This window comes from Centropristis striata, chromosome 24, assembly GCF_030273125.1.
Source record: "Centropristis striata isolate RG_2023a ecotype Rhode Island chromosome 24, C.striata_1.0, whole genome shotgun sequence".
NCBI classification, from domain to species: domain Eukaryota; kingdom Metazoa; phylum Chordata; class Actinopteri; order Perciformes; family Serranidae; genus Centropristis; species Centropristis striata.
The window spans coordinates 2,943,911-2,958,650 of NC_081540.1; the positions used below are offsets into that span (position 1 = coordinate 2,943,911).

The 14,740-nt window shown below is 37.6% G+C and overlaps 1 protein-coding gene across 1 annotated transcript in view; it reads left to right on the plus strand.

Moving 5' to 3' along the window:
• The first annotated feature begins 9,329 nt into the window (after positions 1-9,329).
• The window catches only part of LOC131962867 (E3 ubiquitin-protein ligase Midline-1-like), a 73,279-nt gene continuing 67,868 nt past the window's right edge, over positions 9,330-14,740 (plus strand). Inside the window, exon 1 of the mRNA XM_059327960.1 lies at positions 9,330-9,585. The gene's annotated coding sequence lies outside the window, so the exon portion shown is untranslated. The remainder of the gene's footprint in view (positions 9,586-14,740) is intronic.

The window sequence follows — 14,740 nt, forward strand, 5'->3', positions numbered from 1 at the left end:
ATGAAAAAAGTTGACAAAGACGAAAACGAAGGACATTTTCACTATAATTTTAGTTAGTTTTAGTTAGTTTTGTAACCACAAAATACAGTTTCAGTTAGATATGGGGATTTTTAAAAACTAGTTAAAAATTAGTTTGTTATTTACTTAGTTTTCGTTAACTATAATAACCTTGGTTCTTAACACTGTGATATACATTCAGGTGTTAATTTCACTGATATTTTTTTGTCATTCACGGTTGGTCAGATACAGAAGTCCACACAAAAATTTGATTCTGGCTCCAAATGATGCTAAATCATAGGCAATAAAGTGAGACTCCATCTCCAAAGAAAGGAATTTACTTGACAGTTTGATACATTGTATGTATATGCAATACATGATAATGTAATATAATGTGAAGTATATAATTTTTACTTAGTTATTGGATTAAATTTCGGTGCAACATGGTGATTTTTTGTCTCAAAAATCCCATATCAGGCTCTAGTTTCAAGGCTTCTTCAAAACAATGTGATGTTTATTTTGTAAATTACTGTTCCATTTAGAGTAAAACAGATGATAAAGCAGCTTATTCCTTCGTGCAGGTTTTCCTTATGAATGCACGTCTGCACACACTTTTTGCAAAATAAACCTATGAGTTCTATGAGTGACAACACAGTGACTCCGTCCATAATTTCTATTTATTATTTCAGGCTACGGTTCTATCTGCAGCCACCCAGATTGTTTCAATTTCCCTCTCCCCTTTCCCTCTTAAATTTCTACCTCCGCTGCATACCAAAAATATCTATTACAGAGGAAAGAGTGCAGCTACATTTTATGTTTATCACCCCGACTTCTTTATCTCCGGCTCTTCTCTCCGTCTGTATCTTTTAATCTGTCTTTCTCATCCTCCTCCTCCTTTCCTCTTAAAATCTGTTTCAGGGGCTTTCCGTGTATTAGTTCCTCTGATTAAATCAGTTTATTTACTGCTGACATCACCTGACAGAGACCGATAATGCACAACAGAATCCCAACAACCAAAAAAAACACACAGAATTCTTCTTTTGAAAGCTGTTTCCAGCTGCACATCTTCCCCGCCGCTGATTGAAACCAGCTTTTTACCTTTTTACTGCCCGCATGTGAACTCACTTAGAAGGCCAGGGGTCAGTTTGAGGGGAAACGTGTTTGGCATTTTCCAAAAGAACCTACAGCTGGGAGGACCGAGACCCTTTAAAAGGGCACAAACAAAGGATCTGCCGGGGCCACAGAGAGACACGAGGACTCTCAGTAGAGAATATCTGGAAGAAGAGCTCCATAGAATATCTTCCATGACTCATACAATATGAATGCATGTATAAAAGCTGTCCAAGACACTTTAAATCTCAGAGAATCTCCTGATTCAGCTTTATGCTTCACCTTCACTCATTCACTCTATGGAGGCTTATAGGGCCATGGTGTCCATTTTTTAATTATTTCGTGTCTTTTCGTGTCTTTGTAAGTCATTTTGTGTCTTTTCTGGTCATTTTGTGTCTTTTTTTAGTCATTTTGTGTCTTTTTTTTAGTTATTGTGTCGTTTTTAGTCATTTTGTGTCTTCTGTCCGTTTTTTTGGGTCTTCTCATTTTGTCTTTTTTTGTGTATTTTTTGGTCATTTTGTGTCTGTTTTTGGTTATTTTGTGTCTTTTATGAAGTAATTTTGTGTCTTTTCTGGTTATTTTGTGTCGTTTTTGGTCATTCTGGGTCTTCTGTGGGGTTTTTTGGTCTTCTAATTTTGTATTTTTTGGTAAATTTGTCTCTTTTTTGTCAATTTCGTCTCTTTTTTGTCATTTTGTGTCTGTTTTTGGTAATTTTGTGTATTTTCTGGTAATTTTGTGTCTTTTTTAAGTCATTTTGTGTCTTTTTTATGTCATTTTGTGTCTTTTTTTTTTGTCATTTAGTCTTTTTTTGGTCATTTTGTGTCTTTTTTTAGTCATTTTGTGTCTTATTTTGGTTATTTTGTGTCTTTTCTGGTCTTTGTGTCTTTTATTAGTAATTTTGTGTCTTTTTTAAGCCTTCAGTCCAACATAAAATGTGATTTTGAATCTTTTTTTTTACTTTCAAAACACTATCATGCTCAATAAAGAATTTTAAATGTTGCAAATGTGACCAAAGGTGTCACATCTAACATATAAGAGGGTTCCATCCAGTTCTATCATTTTATACTAAATATATTCATTTCAACTTCAAATATAGTCATGAAGACGCCTGTGGAAGATAACACGCTGCTGGAGCTCATCCCGTCCATTATCTTTATTTACCAGGTTGACCCATTTAACAGATCAGACTGTTATGGTCACATATGTGTGATGTAAATCCTCCAGATCCCAGACTCCCCACAGCGCCGCTGCCCTCTGGAAGGTCTCGGTCGTGACCCCGTCCTGCTTTATCCCCGTAATGGTCTCACCCCGAGAGAGGAGACGCACTCGGCTGCATTCCTCTCATTCCTGCCTGGTGAAAATAAGAGCTCTCTAAAGTCGGCCCAGCTCAGCTTTTACCAAACTCAAAGTCACGGGAAGGTTGGGAATCAAAGGCAGGAGAGCAGATTTCTGCCTGCGCTCCACAAGAATGTAGCAGCAGCTCATGTGAAGCAAACCAGAAAACCATAAAACCAGAAAGAAAAGTTTTAAGGATGTTGGTTGTGTAGCTTTGATGTCACAGCTGCTTTTATCTTCTGTCATGATTTTAATAAGGTTCATAGTGTCACTTTAAATGGATAAAAAGAATAGAAGCAAAGCCTTGAGATACATAAAAACCTCTTCAGAGCAAAATAAAAGAGCAAGAGTTAACGCAACACATCAGCTCAAATTTAAGCTATTTCTGCCTGTTTTTGTATTTATATAACTGAGTTATGTCTTTTTTTTAGTAATTTTGTGTCTTTTTTTGGTCATTTTGTGTCTTTTTTTAATAATTTTGTGTCTTTTTTTAATAATTTTGTGTCTTTTTTTAATAATATTGTGTCCTTTTGTGTCTTTTTTGTGACTTCTGTGGTTTTTTTTTGTTCATTCTGTCTTCTCGTTTTGTGTCTTTTTGTGTCCTTTTTTGATCATTTTGTGCCTTTTTTAGTCATTTTGTGTCTTTTTGTGTCTTCTGTGGGTTTTTTGCTCATTCTGTCTTCTCATTTTGTGTCTTTTTAGTCATTTTGTGTCTTTTTGTGTCCTTTTCTGGTCATTTTGTGTCCTTTTTTTGCCATTTTGTGTCTTTTAATGTATTTTTTGTGTATTTTTTTTGTCATTTTTTGTCATTTTGTGTCTTTTTGTGTCCCTTTTTTGTCATTTTGTGTCTTCTTGTGTATTTACTGTGTATTTTTTGGTCATTTTGTGTCCTTTTTTGGTCATTTTGTGCCATTGTTCCGTCTCCTTTTACGACAAATTCTTTAAAGATAACCTCATGTCCAATGTGCATTGCAGATTAGGATTCTGAACTCAATACCCTCCGTCTCTACTTCCCACAATGTCATTTAGAGCTTAATCGAAATATCACCAGGGGCAGGACGGGAAACATATAGTTCAAGGTGAAAAACTCGACTTTGCAGTAGTGAGGTAGAGGACGCCTGATAAAGTCTGCAGAGAGACGAATGAATGAAGCAGCCTTGTATCTGTGGGCTTTAATTTTGAAGAGTGCTGTTGGATGGCCTCCAAGGGAAAAGTAAGTAAAACCTGCTAATGCACGGACTGAGCAGGATCTCTGTCTAAACTCTGGCAGAGATCAAATATTACATTCTGGCCTTGTGTCCTCTATAACGGGCTTCCTGCAAGAAAAACTTTCATTGAAAAATGACTTTTTAAGGGCGATACACACACCAAAGCACAATCAAAAGCCATTTTCTCACTCGAACTCTGGAGTATGAAACAACTTTATCAGAAGGAGAGCAGGAGCTGCCACCAGCCGGCTGTTTGGGCGTGATTTTTGCAGCCTTTGCACCATGAAAACATCAGGAATTGGCAAGCGAGAGCGTGCATAATGCAGAACAATATATGCAAAAAGTATGCAACAGGTAGTGTTTTGTTTTCATAGCCTTCTATAGAATCTCTTGCATTTCCTTTAATTTGTCTGAGCAAACCCTTACTGATACACTGTAAAAAATGTTTGTAGAAATTACAGTAAAACACTCAAATTACATCAGAAATAGGCCGTAAATTAAAATTAAAAATGTTAATTACCGTAAATCGAAGAATAGCACAAAACTTTTACTTTTACTGTCATCTACTGTAGGAAACACACCGTTTGCCTGTAAAAATATAACATTTTCAAGTAAAGTTAATGGAGAAATACCATCATGTTTGAATGAATGACATAATTACCTGAAAAATAACGGGATTATCCAGTCTAAAGTACAGTTTTTGCTGATATTTACATTTAAATATACAGTAGAAAACCCACTCACTGTTTTTATTTTGTGTCTTTTTTAGTCATTTTGTGTCTTTTTTGGTCATTTGTGTATTTTTTAGTCATTTTGTGTCCTTTTTTAGTCATTTTGTGTCTTTTTTTAGTCATTTGGTGTCTTTTTTTAGTCATTTGGTGTCTTTTTTAGTCATTTGGTGTCTTTTTGTGTCCTTTTTTGGTCATTCTGTGCCCTTTTTTGTAATTTTGTGTGTGATAAAACACGGTATGTGCTTTTATTTTTTAACTTGGAGCCTTTTAAAGTGTTTCCAGTTCAAATGTAACAGTTTGGTTGTTTGAAAGTGCCTTCAATTGAATTAAAACATGCACAAAGAGTGAGTGTTTCTGTCTGTTGGAAATAACTTCACTCGTGTTCTAGATCACCAACATAATTGCATCCAGTAGTTATTTAAGGTTCGGAAACATTAACAGGGTTAGACTTTAAATCAGTGGCAATGCTGCCTCAGCTTCAGTAGTTACACATCACAAAATGATCGTATTTCCAAGTTTTTTTAGAACCTATTCATGAGAATACTTTGCATCAAGATATTGATATATTAATGTTATATTGCCTAGTCCTAAATTTCTTATATGAACAAGTTATTTTTTGGTACTTAGAGAGAGAGGAGCTGGATTTATTATTTTTTTTTCTCTTAGAATTTCTTATATTTGAAAGCTATGCTTCTGCAAAAGCCACAAAGGAATAAACCCTGAATAACTGATGATTTTGTTAATAAATTCGGCCCATTAGCTGTCTTTCACTATAACATTTTAGAGGAGATTATAGCAGACTGGCTTCAAAAAAGATGAAAAAAGTAACTGACCTTGGAAGAGTGAAATGCTGAGTGTGTTATTTTCATTTTTGAGAAGCATAAAATGATATTAATCTCAAGTGTATATGAAAAAAATGGAGAATTTCACTTCAGTCAAACGGTATTTAGACTTTCCGACTTCCAACTCGTATTCATTCTTAGTCGTATGAATTATAACAGAGAAAATAACAGGCGTGCATGTATTTTCTAGTCTTGGGGGACGAGTCGAGAGCTTGGTGGTCCTGCTCCTGCAGAGTTCTGACCCAAGATGGAAACTCCTCGTGCTTTTCCAGAAGAACATTCTTTAGCAGCAGCCTCACCTCGACTGATCCCGCTCCAGCCGCCACAAACACCAAGCCACAATCCCACAGCAGCACACAGGTCCACATACTGTACATGGACATGTAACACACACACACACACACACACACACACACACACACACACAGGGTGCAAACATCTACCACCATGGAAACGCTGCATTCTTAACTCTATGCAGTCTCATAGGGCTATTTTGTCCATTTTTTAATCCTTTTCATGTCTTTTCGTGTCTTTTTTTGGTCATTTTGTGTCTTTTTTTGGTCATTTTCTGTATTTTTTTGGGGTCATTTTGTGTTTTTTTTCTGTCTTTTTTTGTCACTTAGTGTCTTTTTTAGTCATTTAGTGTCTTATTTTGGTCATTTTGTGTCTTTTTTTTAGTCATTTTGTGTCTTTTTTGGTCATTTTGTGTCTTTTTTTAGTCATTTTGTGTCTTTTTTGGTCATTTTGTGTCTTCTGTGGTTTTTTTTTGGTCATTCTGTTTTCTCATTTTGTGTCTTTTTTTTGGTAATTTTGTGTCTTTTTCTCATTTTTTTTTTTTTTTTCTCATTTTCTGTCTTTTTTTCTCATTTTGTGTCTTCTGTGGGTTTTTTGGTCATTCCGTCATCTCATTTTGTGTCTTTTTTCAGTCATTCTGTGTCCTTTTTGTGTCATTTTGTGCCCTTTTTTCACGTCATCTTATGTCTTTTTGTGTCTTTTTTGTCATTTTGTGGGTTTTTTTGTGTCTTGTTTTGGTCATTTTGTTTTTTTTTTGGTCATTCTGTCTTCTCATTTTGTGTCGTTTTTAGTCATTTTGTGTCTTTTTTTTTAGTCATTTTGTGTCTTTTTTTGTGTGTCTTTTTGTGTCCTTTAGTCCAACATTAAATGTGATCTTGAATCTTTTTTTACTTTCAAATTACTTTATACTAAATCTATTTGAGCTTGTCTCCAGTTTTACTTGGTATATCATCATCAAACTGAAACTGGCCTCATGGAGTTTACAGCCAGAACTTTAGAGGTAAATTTACAGTAGGGCTCCACGCTGCTTTGTTTTCTAGTCTGATGGAGTCAACAAGTCTGGATTATTTGGAGCTTTTGGACACTCCACAGAGTTAATGCTAATGACTAATGCAACACAACAAACCTCCATGACCATTGGGGTAAAACTATCATCTGAGATCTTGGAGCCAAAGTGGTTAAAACACATTTAAAGTGACCTTACCGGAATTCAAAAACACTTCATCTAATTGAAATGTCAGTCAATGCTTGGCATTTCAGTGGTGCGTTCCCTTTTGGACACGCTTTCTGGAACTTATCAGACCCAAACAAATGGCTCCATTTGATGCATAAAACTTCATTTTGGGCCTAAAATGCCATTTTTCTGTCTGTAGGATCCTGCAGACCAGGATATAGTCCTTTATGTGCAATGTTCTGGGACTCACTGCCCTTGGGCAATATGTTGGGGATTAGTTGGGATCTAGAAACCAATGAGCAGTCTGTTCCCAAAGCCTTCACATCACAAGGATTTTAAAGTTCCAAATAATGGTCGGAGCTGATGATTTTGTCTTTTCTGGCGTCCTGCTGCTTTCTGTTATGCTCAATTGGCAAAACTAAGAGCAGCATCCCCTCTGAATCAGACATGTCTGGGAGGTATCGTTCACAATGAGACAGCTGATGCCTGCTGAAGATTCCTGATCAAAGATTGGAGCAGTTCTAGCGGGGGCAGCGTTCCTTGTGTGGGAGGGTAAATGACTGACTTGCATTTTAGGGATTAATTTAAGCTGCTTTCCTTGTGGGACGCATAAAAAAAGGGGGCTGTTTTAGTGAGTAGCGGCCAAAACAGCTGAAGTTTCAAGGTGGAGGCAGAGAGAGACAGCAGAGACATTAAAAACTGCAAAGGTTGAAGTGCTGCTGAGGAGGACATGTCATGGATGCAAAATTAGAGACAGATGGAAGTTAATATACAGTTAATTAAACAAATATTGGCCTTTATCAAACCCACCACGCCTTAACTCTGAGGTTCTCAACAGAAATGCTGTTTTCTCTCACTGTTAACCCTCTGGACTCTTATAGGGCTATTTTGTCCCTTTTTGAATCCTTTTCATGTCTTTTCGTATCTTTTTTTTGGTGATTTTGTGTCTTTTTATACATAGAAACGTAGGAAAATTAGTCTTCTCCCTCACAATCCTCTGGTAAAGCTGTCAGAGTTATAGTTTGGGCGTAGGACGCACAGATGCGCCACCAACACACACCAACAGCCTCATTGGCTCCCATATTAAAAACGCAGGAAGATTTCTGAAAAAGGGAGATGGAACAGTTTTTTTAGATTGCTCTAACAAAGCTATTTTTTCATTTTTCTTAAAAAAAAAACATATGTAGACGTTCAGGAAGAACTCAGGACGCTCAAAGTGAAGTCGGATCAATTATAGGTATGATGGTTTTGCCAAAAAGGCTTTCTGTTCGAGGCCAGAAATTCCAGTCATAGTGTACACAAACCGGCAGTAGCCCCCGTGGCCCTTTCAGAATTTCCCCAGAGGAAATTTTCTAGTTTGTTTATGCTGGACACAACATGCAACTTCGCTACAAACTCAGGGCAAATTTGATAATTAAGAGTAAAAGGGTGAGAGAGTTAAGTCCTTCCATGTAAAGCTAGATGCAACTCAGCTTTGGCCTGCCTGCATGTGTACGTAAACATGTCAACATATGAGTTTGCAGACTCAACACTTGCACACACATTTTGTGTCTTTTTGTGTCCTTTTCTGGTCATTTTGTGTCTTTTTCTTGTCATTTTGTGTCTTTTTTTGGTCATTTTGTCTCTTTTTTAGTCATTTAGTCCAACATAAAATGTGATTTTGAATCTTTTTTTTAACTTTCAAAACACTATCATGCTCAATAAAACATTTTAAATGTTGCAGATGTAAACAGAGGTGTCAAATATAACATATAAGAGGGTTCCATCCAGTTCTATCATTTTATACTAAATACATTTGAGCTTTGGCCTGCCAAGTATCCCTGCACAATCTCACAGAATGTCTTTATGACGCATCTGACTGCAGACTCAACACTTGCACACACACTTTCTGTCTTTTTGTGTCCTTTTTTAGTCATTTTGTGTCTTTGTTTAGTCATTTTGTGTCTTTTTGTGTCATTTTGTGTCATTTTGTGTCTTTTTTTGGTCATTTTGTGTCTTTTTGTGTCTTCGTTTTGTCATTTTGTGTCTTTTTTTAGTCATTTTGTCTTTTGGTGTCTTTGTTTAGTCATTTTGTGTCTTTTTTAGTCCTTTAGTCCAACATAAAATGTGCATGTGTACATAAACATGTCAACATATGAGTTTGCATGCAAACAAGGACAAGTATCCCTGCACACTCTCACAGAATGTCTTTATGACGCATCTGACTGCAAACTCAACACTTGCAAACATTTTGTCTTTTTGTGTCCTTTTGTGTCTTTTTCTTGTCATTTAGTGTCTTTCTTTTGTCATTTTGTGTATTTTTTTGGTCATTTTGTGTCTTTTTTAGTCCTTTAGTCCAACATAAAATATGCATGTGTACATAAACATGTCAACATATGAGTTTGCATGCAAACAAGGACAAGTATCCCTGCACACTCTCACAGAATGTCTTTATGACGCATCTGACTGCAAACTCAACACTTGCACACAGCCGGCCCAGGCTCCGCCCCCAGTGGTTTCAGTGATTGGCCTACTTAAGAGCAGGGCAGCCCACTGGCAGATTTGAATAGAGGGAAAGAGAGAGGGAGGGATGGACGGAGAGGAGGAGGAGGAGGAGGAGGAGCACTAGTTTGTCCCTGCTCTCTCTCTCTCTCTCTCTCTCTGTGTGTGCCGGGTCAGGATGGAAAGGCTTACAGAGGCAGGCAGGGGAGGAAACATGTCATGAGAGGTGATGACACAGCCACGGAGACAGATCCACATCCTCACTGAGTCCCCAGTCCGCCGCTCGCCGCTGCTCCTCCTGCTCCTCCAGAGGAGAGAGAGCCAAAGATAGCCTCCATTCTCCCCTCACCTCTCTCTCTCTTCCTCTCTTTTTCACTTTGTTTGTGGATGATGGGATTTTAATCATGTGGAAGGTAAGAAGAGGAGGAGGAGGAGGAGTGTTTTGTCTTATCTCTGTATCAGCGGCCTGTCTCTGTGGGAGTTTGTGTTTCTCCCAGTTTACTTAACTCTGCCGCTCCTCTGGGGGATTCCCGCATGCTTTCACCCTCTGAATTTATTCTCAGTGGAAATGAGGAGTGGAAGCGTTGAGTGCCAGCATTACTGGAATGATAATGATAGAGCGCTGGCTGGCTGGCTGGCTCCGGGACTCAGCCAATGAGTGCTGTGGAGCCATCTGTATCTCCGTCTAAAAAGGAACTTTTGCACAAAAATATGAATGAGTCGTTTCGTCTGGATTGCTTTTAACGTGTCAAGCTTTGAGTTCTGAGCAACTTTGGCTGGAGAAAAACTTTCATTTCGCTGTTTATTTTCCATGTTCGGCCCCTAAAACGTGCAGTCAACTTCGATAAAAGCAGAAATGCTCAAAAAGCAGAGCTGAATTTGGTGTTTTTGCTTTTTTTTTTTATTTATTTGGCTCCAACACTGAAGAGCTTTCACAGGTTTTTGACTGTGACACTTTGGGATATTGACCCAAAAACACATTTAATTGTGTGCGTGTGTGTGTGTGGGTGGGTGGGTGGGTGGGTGTGTGTGTGTGTGTGGGGTTAAGTCGCATGTGAGAGTCTGTTTTGTGTGACCCAATTTCAAAGAGCCACTGTGTTTTGGTGGTTTGCTTGAAGCCCAAGACACATAAAGACAGGAGACAGTGCCTTGAGGGATGCTTAAAATGTGTGTGTACTTGAGTGCTGCGTAAGTGTGTGTGTGTGTGTGTGTGTGTGTGTGTGTGAATATGAGTGGCTTTAAAAAGTTCTCGAATGGTCTTTTTTGCACTTAGAGTGAGGAAGTCTGACAGTTTTAATTCAAACAGCTCGAGGGGAGAGGACGCATTTAGCTGGACGGCACTTTTTTTTTTTGTCCGGACATTTTGTGTGTGTCTTTGAATGCAACAGACTTTTATGATTATGCAGCACATGCACATGAATGCATGCATGCATGCCTCACATTCTGAATTATGCTCTTCATGTGCAGCTCTGTCACTGTGTGTTTAATGAGCCTCCCAGAGGTCAGATTATTCAGTTTCACAGCATCTCCGGCGCACCGAAGCGTGTTTAGTATGTACAGGATCTGTGCATGTGTGTGTGTGTCTGTGTGTGTGTCGAAGTGTGTGTGTAAGCGTGTGTGTGACAGCTGGCTGCCACAGGCTCTGTGCTACTACTGATCCCTCTCACCTGCTACAGGGTCACAGGGATCAAGGAAATCCAGGTTCTGTGTTTGATCTGGGAAACAATGGGGGAACTCCAGGAAGTTCTGCGACTGCAGTTTAGCGTACTAGTTTAACCCTCTGATCCCCAAAACAGCTGACGGAAATGCAGGTTTTCTCGCCAAAATTGCACAAAACACACAGTTTATCCGATTGGTACTTGAATGTATCGTGTTTGAAGACCACTTTGTCGGAAAAAGTAACCAAATGGAAGGTTAAAAATGTGACTTTTCTTCAAAATTACTTTATTCTACATGTCTCACTTATTTTACCAAAAATGTACAATTTGAAATAACCAGATTCTGTCAAAAACAATTAATTCTGTGCTTCTTGGTGCAACTTTGAAGCACTAAAGAAATCTCCTGAGATGAAGAATCATATAGCAAATATTCAGTAAAAATTGAATAGAACTGAAGGCTTTTTTTTCCTTCCAAAATCACTATATTCTACATGTCTCACTTAATATTTCAACAAAAATTAACGATTTGAAATAACCAGATTCTGTCAAAAACAATTAATTATGTGCTTCTTAGTGCAACTTTAAGGCAATGAATGACTTTCCTGAGATGAAGAATCATATAGCAAATATTCAGTAAAAATTGAACAGAACTGAAGGTTTTTTATACAAAGCAGAGAGGTTCTGCTTCTTTTTTATGATTTATGGCAGTAGGACTGTGTTATACTGCACAAAAAAGCTTATTTTCAAGATTCTACAACCTCTAGCCATGACTGTGTGGTTTTTATTGAATGTGCAGAACTTATTGCATTGAAAAACAAGGCCACAGTGAGTAAAATGTGACAAAAGCTGCTTCAGGTTCAGAGGGTTTAGGAAAGATTTGTGCAACTTTGAAGCAAAGCAAAAAGAGGCATGGAATATTCCTCATTCCTACTTTGAAAATGCACATTTTTGTAGTAAAAGTTTTTGAAAAGTCTCTTAATTTTCACATTTGCCCTGCAGATCATGCATGTCATTTTATTAATGCATAAAAAGTTTAACTTTCAGTCCAAAGTCATAGCCATATCCCATATTTATTTTTGTCAAACACTGACAAGGAAGTACAGAAAGTCTGTGTCCGATGTTTGGTTTGCAGTTGTCTCGGTGCAGACCGATATAGCAACAATAGTATTGTTGTGGTTTCGTTTCCTGTTTCCCCCCCGACACGTTTCAGTGGCATTGTCAGCCGGGGCGTGCTTGAGAAAAGCATCTCAGCTCTCAGATCCTTGTGTTTTTGTTTTTTTGCGAGCTGAAGATTGACTGTGGGAACCTTGTAGACAAACAGAGCGGAGGCGGTATTGTCATTTCTCTTCCTGCGTGCAGGGGCACATGTCAGTTTGTTTAAACCTGCTGGGAGGGACTCTTGTTGCTTTAACCACAAGGAAACACAACTATTGTTTACTGCTGATAGCATTAGCCACCTACGCTAGCCCCTAAATATTCTCACTGGCGTGCAGCTTGCATGATAAAGTGAGGAGGTATAACTCGTGAGACTCTTATCGCTCCCTAATTGGTTAATTTAATCTTCAAAGCGTCACTTCTTCAGGCGCTGGAGGGGCAAACTGCTAATTGCTATCTAAACATCCTTCATAAAGGACAAAGACGGACTTTTTTTCTCACTCGTCCTCCCCCCTGCTTCCACTCCAGTTAAGTTCATTTTATTCAACCCAGTGCGTTCTTTAATCACCAACCGAATAAGATGAGAGTGCAACGTTGCCATGGAAACCTGAGACAATGAGTACAATCGGTTCAGTGAGACTTGGCAGCTTGTGCAGTCCTGTGGCGAGGATAAGTGGTTCCTCAAACTTTTTTTTTTTTGCTGTTGTCAGGAGCCTCTATATACTGCAGGCCGGACAGGGACAGGGGTCTCAAACTCAAATTACCTGGAGGCCGCTGGAGGCAGTATCAAAATGACCAAAAAAGACACAAAATTACTAAAAAAAAGACAAAAAATTACCAAAAAAGACACAAAATGACAAAAAAAGACACAAAATGACCAAAAAAAAGACACAAAATGACAGAAAAAACCTAAATTACTTAAAAAAAAGAGAAAATTACTAAAAAAAGACAAAAAAGACAAAAAAAGACAAAAAAAGACAAAAAATGACAAAAAAAGACACAAAATGACAAAAGACAAAAAATAACCAAAAAAGACACAAAATGACAGAAAAAAACCTAAATTACTTTAAAAAAACAAAATGACCCAAAAAGACACAAAATGACAAAAAAGACACAAAATCACCAAAAAAAGACAAAATTACTAAAAAAAGACACAAAATTACTAAAAAAAAGACAGAAAATGACAGAAAAAAAACTAAATTACTTAAAAAAGAAACGAAATGACCCAAAAAAGACACAAAATGACCAAAAAGACATAACATTACTTAAAAAAGACACAAAATTACTAAAAAAAGACACAAAATGACAAAGACATAAAATTACTAAAAAAAAGGCACAAAATGACAGAAAACAACACATGACAGAAAAAACTAAATTACTTAAAAAAGGAACAAAATGACCCAAAAAGACACAAAATTACCAAAAAAATACACAAAATTACCAAAAAAGACACAAAATTACTAAGACACAAAAGATGAGAGTGCAACGTTGCCATGGAAACCTGAGACAATGAGTACAATCGGTTCAGTGAGACTTGGCAGTTTGTTCAGTCCTGTGGCGAGGATAAGTGGTTCCTCAAACTTTTTTTTTTTTTTTTGCTGTTGTCAGAAGCCTCTATATACTGAAGGCCGTACTTACAAAACTTAACATTGAACTATGAATACTCGGATCATTTCATGATAATTTTAGACCACGATAGTAAAACTGCTTTACTAAATGCATGCTCCAAAATAAAAGCTTCAATTTGCAATAAAAGTTACTGATGCTTGTGCTTCTTTTTTAAGAGCATAAGCTGCATTGTGCAGCAGTAATCCTGCAGTCTCATAACTTTCTAGCTCTGCATATAAAACAGTCCTCAAAGTGACCGCAGCAGAGCTCACTTCCTTTAAAATATTTCATTCCTTTTTTACAGTTTTTCCTTCAAAAGCAAAATAATCATGGATTCTTTGAGAGCGCTGGCTGATAAAACACCTTTCACAGGTGTCAGACACGCTTCCGTCTGAGCCGTTTCCCTCTCCAGATTGTGAGTTTGAAGATATGCTGCGGTTATTTGATATGCATCAAGGGTAATGGTTAATCTGCTGCAGGCCAGCAGATGTTGAAAAGTCAGATCACATCATTTTTGGAATATCCGCCACTCAAGGGGCCTCTGGATTTCAATATCATCATGGTTCTTTTTTCCCTTTTTTTTCTACATTTCTTCCCTTCAGATTCAATATAAACACTGATCATGTCAAGTCTCACTTTGCTCTGGAACGTCGTTGTTCATAGTGAAAAAATGCACAGTTCAAAAGCCAGTGTAATTGCAAGCAGCCGTGCACATGTTGGCTGTTGTGACACACGAGGTGATGCATGCTGCAGGTCAGTGGAGGCATGCTCAGGTTAAACTGGGGTCACATGTGCAAAAAAAATGTTCTCAAGCCAACACAGAACAAACATCTCCATCTTATCCACTCATTTCTGTCTGTAATTGAGACCACAAAGAAGAAGTGGACGGATCTATCTTTGGTTTGTGGATTACTGTTCATAAAATGACTACAAAAAGACACAAAATGACAGAAAAAAACTAAATTACTTAAAAAAGAAGTCTCATAGACTTCTATACAATCTAACCCCCTTGCTGGTGGTTAGAAACAATATAGGTTCGAGGCACTTACATGATTCAAATCAAAAACTTATTAGGAAAATATTTATTTGGGTAATTAATCAAGTATGAAGTAGGGTACTTTTCTCATAGACTTCTATACAGTCTTTT